At 48.7% G+C, this 8,154-nt stretch overlaps 1 long non-coding RNA gene across 1 annotated transcript; it reads right to left on the bottom strand.

The window, feature by feature from the left end:
- Nucleotides 1-4,847: 4,847 nt before the first annotated feature.
- On the bottom strand, nucleotides 4,848-7,013 carry LOC135050928 (uncharacterized). The gene is made up of 3 exons (XR_010241926.1): nucleotides 6,897-7,013; nucleotides 6,614-6,748; nucleotides 4,848-5,063 (listed from the first exon to the last, which is right to left on the bottom strand). It is a non-coding gene; the product is annotated as an uncharacterized LOC135050928 (long non-coding RNA).
- Between the last annotated feature and the right edge of the window lie 1,141 nt (nucleotides 7,014-8,154).

The raw sequence follows: 8,154 nt of genomic DNA, 5'->3' as shown, positions 1-8,154 counted from the left end.
ATGGCAGGGTGGTCTGTGTAACCGGTATCTCCAGGCTATCCTGACTATTCTCCGGTGGGCTGCAAGATGGTGCAATTGAGGAGGACAGTGCTACGGGATTATTAAGTGCTGTGTTTCCGAAAGCACTGTAGCACAGATAATAGTGCACCCAATCCTGCCTTGCAGCACCGCTTTTTTTACCGTTCTGATCACGCACTTTGGCAAACTGCTTCCGTAATGCTTTAAGCTTGTTTACGACCTGTTGTTGTGAGCAATGTATTCCTCGGGATGCCAGCATCTGGGAAATATTACGATAAACAATTGCATCCTTAACGGTGCCGGTCATCTGACGCCTGATTTCTTCCTCTGCCCTGATTAGCAGTAGTTCTCGGATCTCTGCATCGGACCAGTTGGTGGAATCAGACATGCTGCTGCAGGTCAGGATTCGGGTCTGGCAAAGAGTCAGGCTGACGGTGAAGCTCTGGCTCACACGTGTCAGCAGTGTCTTGGTGCAGATCGGGCTGTGAGCAGACTGGGGATATTGTATGCAGGTCAGGCTGTGGCTGTGGTGAAGGGAGCAGGCTACAGAAACTGCATAAGCGCTGTTGTGATGCTCCATGTGCACTGTCTGTGGGGCACTGACAGATGACATCATCTGCCAGTGCCACAGAAGCTCCAATCAGCTTCTCTCTGTAAAGCCGGGTCAAATAACCCGGGTTGGGAGCGTTTACACTGCCACAGAATCCGGGTCCGACCCTGAGCATTTCTCGGGGTGGATTCCCGGGAAACAGGACCCGGGTTATTTTTTCGAGCCCATTTACACCAAGCCCTGACCTGGATCAACTCGGCAATAACCCAGGTTATTCCTTTGGTGTAAAAGGGGTACTACTGATGTGATCTCCACCTTCTGTGACATGAATCTCCTGCTGGTGCTGTGACTGCCTACCAGTGCAATGCCCAGGGGCGGATCCAGAAGAAAATGATAGGGGGGGCACCATGGAAGGGGCAAGTACATTTGCGTGCGGCTTCGGTGCATGTGAGGTGCAGGGTGCAGTGTGCCGGGGGGCAGCGTTTGAGGGGCAGGGGGCAGCGTGTGAGGGTCAGGGTGCAGTGGGCAGTGTGTGAGGTGCTGGGTACAGGTGGCAGTGTTTGAGGGGCAGAGGGCAGCGTGTGAGGGGCAGGGTATAGGGGGCAGTGTGTGAGAGGCAGGGTGCAGGGGGCAGGGTGTGAGGGGCAGGAGGCAGCGTGGGAGGGGCAGGAGGCAGCGTGTGAGGGACAGGGTGTGAGAGGCAGGGTGCAGTGTGTGAGGGGCAGTTGGCCCCCAGTAATAATGTCCCCCTTGTAGTTTGCCCCCAGTAGATGCCCCCCAGTAATTATGTCCTCCAGTAGTTTGCCCCCAGTAGTAATGCCCCCCAGGAATTTGCCCCAATAGATGACCCCCTCAGTAGTAATGACCGCAGTAATTGCCCCCAGTAATAATGCCCCCAGTAGATGCCACCAGTAATAATGGCCCCCAGTAGATGCCCCCCAGTAAAAATGTCCCCCAATAGCTGCCCCCAGTAGTAATGCCCCCCAGGAGTTTGCCCCCAATAGATGACCCCCAGTAGTAATGCCCCCAGTAGATGCCCCCCAGTAATAATGCCCCCAGTAGTAAAACCCCCAGTAGATGCCACCAATAATGTCCCCCAGTAGTAATGCCCCCAATAGATGACCCCCCAGTAGTAATGCCCCCAGTAGATGCCCCCCAGTAATAATGCCCCCAATAGTTTGCCCCAGTAGTAATGGCCCCCCAGTAGTAATGCCCCTTGTTGATGCCCCCCCAGTAGTAAGGTCCCCCCGTAGTTTGCCCCCAGTAGATGCCCCCGCTGCACTAAGGAAGAAAAAAAACATCATACTTACCGAGCCCCGTTCCCGCTTCCAGACCGCTGCAGTCCTCCTCCTGTCTGGGCGTCCGCTCCTCAGTCAGCACTATGAGAGAGATGTCATGACTGACGTCTCTCCCATAGCGCACGCCGCACAGTGACAGCGCCGGAAGCCGGAGCTCAGTACTGAGCTCCTGCCTCCGGCTCACGGTGATGAGAGACGGGCGCCCGCTGGTAACACAATCTTAGCGGGCGCCCGTCATCTCCCTGTGCGGCGCCGGGAACGCATAGGCCCGAGTGCCCCCCCCCTGGATCCGCCACTGGCAATGCCTCATCTACTGGTGTGATCTCCACCTCCTGTTACATGATCCTCCTGCTGGTGCTGTTGTTACTGCCTACCAGTGTAATGCCTCACTTACTGGTGTGATTTCCACCTCCTTTGACACGATCATCCTGCTGGTGCTGTGACTGCCTACCAGTACAATGCCTCACCTACTGGTGTGATCTCCACCTCCTGTGACACGGTCCTTCTGCTGGTGCTGTGACTGCCTACCAGTGCAATGCCTCACTTACTGGTGTGATCTCCACCTCCTGTGACAAGATCCTCCCGCTGGTGCTGTGACTGCCTACCAGTGCAATGCCCCACCTACTAGTGTGATCTCCACCTCCTGTGACATGATACTCTTGCAGGTGATGTGACTGCCTACCAGTACAATGCCTCACCCACCGGTGTGATCTCCACCTCCTGTGACACGATCCTACTGCTGGTGTTGTGACTGCCTACCAGTGCAATGCCTCACCCACCGGTGTGATCTCCACCTCCTGTGACACGATCCTACTGCTGGTGTTGTGACTGCCTACCATGCTGCATTACAATTTGCTTAAGCCCAATTTGTGTTGGGCCCCGCTTATAGCTGACTTACTCCAACCTACATGAGGCCACTTTTCATATATTTCAAGGGCCACTTTATGTTCCCAATCCGCCCCTGTCTGGCATGGAAGAAATGTGAATGATAAATCAATGTAAATGTACCAGGAGGTATTGACAAGCCTTTATAACATTATCTTATACTGTGAATTTCTTATCTTGTTTCCAAGACAATTAATTAATTTAACTTGTTAATTAAGTGAAAGGAAGACATTATATTTTCCGTGAGATGTATCAAGCCGTGGAGAGAGATAAAGTTGAGTATTTGCCCAAATCAAATGAAGCTTCTAACTACAGGTCTCATTTCATGTACTGTGCTAGATAAGTGACAGAAGATGATTGGGTGGTTTGGACATCTGCACTTTCTCTTTCTCTAAGACTTGATACATCTCCCCAGGAGTGCTGTATATAAAATATACGTCTGGCTGCTATACAGCAGGCCAGGAGCACCAGCAGGACAGTAGAGTAACAGTCATCTCAGTAATAATTTGCGGACCCTGTGAAATTAGCATTCAGTAAAGGCGGGAGACTCAGTCAATGAATACATAAAACATTTTTTAGTTTATGTTAAAATATAAAAAGTTTATTAAGTGGAATATTTAATAAATAATATTTGTGAGACATCTCCAAAAAACAGTTTTGGGGGCTGCCCACAAATATTATCCAGCCCCTGAATGTATGTATTGGGGACTGCAATGGATATTTCAGATATCTATTGCGTTCCTCCTATTTTGAACACAAAAGCAGCCACCAAAAGTCTCTACGGCAGCTGGTAAACTGTGAAACTCACCAAGCTCAAGAATGCAAAGCATTTCTGAGCTTGGCCCGGCAGATAATGCCATTTCTAAATGGCTTTTGTAGCCTGTGGTCTACATTATGCAATAATTCCCAGGAGAAGGATCCTTGGGATCCCTCTGCATTACATATGCAATCTGACGATTGCACATGTGAACTAGTGCAGCCGGGGTCTAAACCCAGAAGTAAAGTGATCGCATTAGCAATTATTTTACTTCTTATACATTGCAGGGATGGGCATGAGATTGGTACTTATTATGGCATAAAAGCTACACCTCTGGACTCACAAAGAGTCATCCTTCAGCACTCAGGAGAGGAAAACCCCCTTGGGGGGAAACCTCTGGGGAACCATGGCCTCAGGATCGCCCTTCCCTCTAGGCATTAAGAGGTGTACTAATAGAGGGGTCAGTATGCTATCCCAGCGCATGGGATCCCGGTGCTTGTCATACCGATGCCGGGATCCCAGTACAGAAAAGACCAACAGGGGTGAGTAAGGGGTGTTCTCCCCTCTCCCCACCTCACTAACTCTGCCTGTCCGCAGTCTAACCCTAACCTCCCCCCCTTTGTGCCTAACCCTCCCGCGGAGGTGCCTAATCCTAACCTCCGTCTCTGCTGCCGAAACCTAACCCCCCCTTCCCAGCAGCCTAACCACTCCTGGGGTGCCTAACCCACCCTACCCACAGCCTAACCCTAACTTCCCCCCAACCGCAGCCTAACCCTATCCTCCCCCCATCAACAGCCTAAACCTAACCCCCCGCCTGATCCCTAAACCTAACCCTCCCTTCCCTGCAGCCTAACCACCCCCGGGGGTGCCTAGCCCCAACCAACCCTACCTGAAGCCTAACCCTAACCTCCCCACACCCACAGCCTAAACTTAACCCCCCCCCCCCCCCCCGCCTGACGCCTACACCTAATTCTCCCACCTAAACCTAACCCTCCCTCCCCGCAGCCTAACCGCAGCCTAACCACCCCCGGAGTTGCCTAACCCTAAGCTCACCCACCCGCAGCCTAAACTTAACCCCCCGCCTAACGCCTAAACCTAACCCTCCCACCTGATGCCTAAACCTAACCCTCCCTCCCACGCAGCTTAACCTACCCTGGGGGTGCCTAACCCACCCTATCCGCAGCCTAACCCTAACCTCCCCCCACCTGCAGCCTAACCCTAACCCCCCGCCTGATGCCTAAACCTAACCTCCCCGACTGACGCGTAAACCTAACCCTCCCTCCCCCGCAGCCTAACCCCCCCTCCCCCCCGTGCTTGATGCCTAAACCTAACCCCCCTTGCCCAGCCCTAAACCTATGATCGTGGAGACGGGCGTCAGTATCCTTGCCCATTCGGAGTTCCAACGTCGGGATTCTGAAGAGTGTCGGGATCCCAGTGTATTCTGACTGCCGTAAACCCAACAGCCGGCATCTCCTAATATGTAATGTATATGTCCCAACATTTGGAGCATGTGTCCACAGCTCTCCTCCCAGGGCAGCTATTCAGGGATCACCCACTGCGTGTAGACGAAGAGGAAGAGATGAAAAATCATTGTTAGTGGATGAACAAGCAGAGAGACAAACTGCAAACAGTGGTGTGGTTGTGTAGAGAGAAAAATCTCTATGTAAATATGTTACTCTAACTACTGAGGACATGGAAAATACCTAAAATAAGGACAATTATCCTAAAGGGCCCATTGTTTTTATACAATACACACATTGGGGGGTTAAGTTCTCTCTTATAGTAATTAATGGGCACCTTCAGAAAAGAAATTTACCAGTAAATAATAAAAGCTATAAATTGCTAACATTTAGGGGTCAATCCAAATAGGTACGAGTTACCATTGGTGCGACATTTCAACAGCATCCAAACTCACACCCTTCGTGGCCAGATTCAGTCTATGGGGCTTCCGGAAAGTGCGGCTGTTGTAATATAAACTCGCACCTAATTAAACTGACCACTTAGTTGTTAAATGTGATGAAATAGTAAAATATAATGGTGTCATTGTGGGTCTGATTCAGTTGTGGTTGTTGAAGCGATCGCTGCTGCAATCTTGCCGTTCACAATTGCATCGTGAGTCTGAGCAGTCGTAGGCTGAGCAAGTCTCCTAGACACAGGGGGCTCTCCAGCAGCAACACAGGTCGCAGTGGGTAATTTATGCACGCACATGGAACGGCGTTTAAACGGACCTGACACGCCTGTATACAGTTAGCTAGCCCCATCACCACCTCAAACGCTGACTTCCTGTCAATCCCTTTGCGATGGGATCCTCTATGTGAGCTTCATTTCATTTTGTGCACAGTGCAGCTTACACGCATGCATAGTGAAAAAGCATTGAGCCACTTGGTGCAACAGCAGCTCTGTGTTCGCATCTGAATCAGGCTCCCTGAGAGGTAAGGAGAAGGACTCTAGGGAAAGGACTATGTCACCTTTATTATATGTAAAGATAGGGAAACAGTCACTTGTTACAGCTCCAATTCACATCATTTATACCATTCTGTACCATTTCATCATTTGGCTATTCTATGGGGGAGATGTATTAAGCCCTGCAGAGTGATAAAGTGGAGAGAGGTAAAATACCAGCCAATCAGCTCCTAACTGCCATGTTACAGGCTGTGTTTGAAAAATGAAAACTATGAGCTGATTGGTTGTTAGTTTATCTCTCTCCACTTTATCACTCTCCCAGGCTTTGTACACCTGCCCCCAGTTCATTGATATACTGTAAATGTCAGCCATTTCACTATCTCCCCCGATCTGTATTGTTCTTCCCCCGATCTGTATGTTCTGTGTCATGCTCTCCCCACCCTTCCTGTTTTTCTGTATTACAGTATGTTCTACATCTCGCAACCCCCAAAAGTGTATGTCCTTCTTCTATATGTCCTATAGAGTACACCACAATTTCTATGTTTTTGTATTGTGCCCCACACCATCTGTATGTGCTATACCAAGTTGCCCCCTTCAGCATGTTTTGTATTGTCCGCTCTCCCCCACCATAGACCCTATGTTTTGTACTGTACTCTCAATACCCCCCACTACACACACAATTACACAAGTATGGTAACTTACCTCCTGCATGCTATTCTCCAGTCACTAATTCCTCTGCGACCCCTCCCGTCGTCTTCAGCTGACACTTTGCAGATCTCTTTGCCGGTCACCCGACACTCTGCAAATCTCTTTGCCAGAACTTTGCCAAATGATGATCTAAATAACCAGAATTTCCTGGTCAGACATACTATGGGGGTAATTCCAAGTTGATCGCAGCAGGAAATTTTTTAGCAGTTGGGCAAAACCATGTGCACTGCAGGGGGGGCAGATATAACATTTGCAGAGAGAGAGTATGGTAACTTACCTCCTGCATGTTATACTCCAGTCGTTGCTACCTCTGCGATCCCTCCCGTCGTCTTCAACTGACACTTTGCAGATCTCTTTGCCGGTCACCCGACACTCTGCAAATCTCTTTGCCAGATGATCTAAAAAACACAAAAGACTATCATTAAGCATAGTACTAGTTTAAGTACAATAACATGTCCATGAGTCAACCAGTTTCCCAATTTTCCTTAAACCAAACAAGATACTTTCAAAGTTATCAATATCCTATTTATCTATTTTATTAACTTTTCCATCCCAAAGCCACAATCCTGCCTCATAGAGACCCAGGTTATCTGCATCCCCTGTATGTGTGCTTATCCTCCATACTGCCCTCTTTATTCCTGTAATGCTACATTTTTATTCCTAAATATGTTGTTCCTTCCTGCGCTTCGCCTATTTATGTGTCCTTGTACCTGTATTCCCTGTTCTGTCTATCTTGTCTTGCCTTTCAGCTGACTATGCTGCACTCTGTCTTCCTTACCCCCCTCCATCATACCCTGCTATGTAGTACTCACCTCCTCCTACCTGTCTTCCTGCATGGAAACTGGAAACATCAGCAGCTGTAGACAGAATGTTACAAGAAGAAGCATTGTGATGTCACGTGCTAGTGATGTCACAGGCTAGGTGTGATGTCACAGTAACCAGCAGCAAAGCTACAGAGTTACAGCTATCTTACATATACATTTTCTACATCAATTACAACTGGATATACATGAGTTTCTAGTTTAAAAAAAATGAGACTTGTGTAGAAAATGAAGTATAAGGGAATGTTGTACAGAGTGCCTCAATATATAGGTAAAGGGAAAACATAAGTGACAGGAATTTCTAGACTAAATCACCACTTATAATTTATAAGGATATAAAGCTCTTTATCTAAGAGGCTGAATTAATCATTTTCCGTTGTGTGTGTGTGTGTGTGTGTGTGTGTGTGTATAGAGAGAGAGAGATAGCTATACTAACTATACTATCCCATTAAACCAGAAAACCCACGAATTATACAGTTTCTGTGGCTGTCTAACCTCAAGTCTGCATTTCACCTGGTTTAATCAGCCACAGAACCTGTGTAACCCATGAGCGTATAAAGAGGAGAAGAAATAAGAGTTGTCTTTTTTGTGGCGCACTAGAAATGTATTATTCAATACCAGTGTATATAAAACTGTAAGGTGGGCCCGCAAGGTGACATTCACAGGGAATAGGTAATGACATCCACTCAACTTGTTCACACCCGCTGGACGTGT

Source organism: Pseudophryne corroboree, chromosome 2 (genome assembly GCF_028390025.1).
Source record: "Pseudophryne corroboree isolate aPseCor3 chromosome 2, aPseCor3.hap2, whole genome shotgun sequence".
Classification (NCBI taxonomy): Eukaryota; Metazoa; Chordata; class Amphibia; order Anura; family Myobatrachidae; genus Pseudophryne; species Pseudophryne corroboree.
Note: the sequence above shows the minus strand (reverse complement) of the source record. Positions and strands in the feature narration are given on the sequence as shown.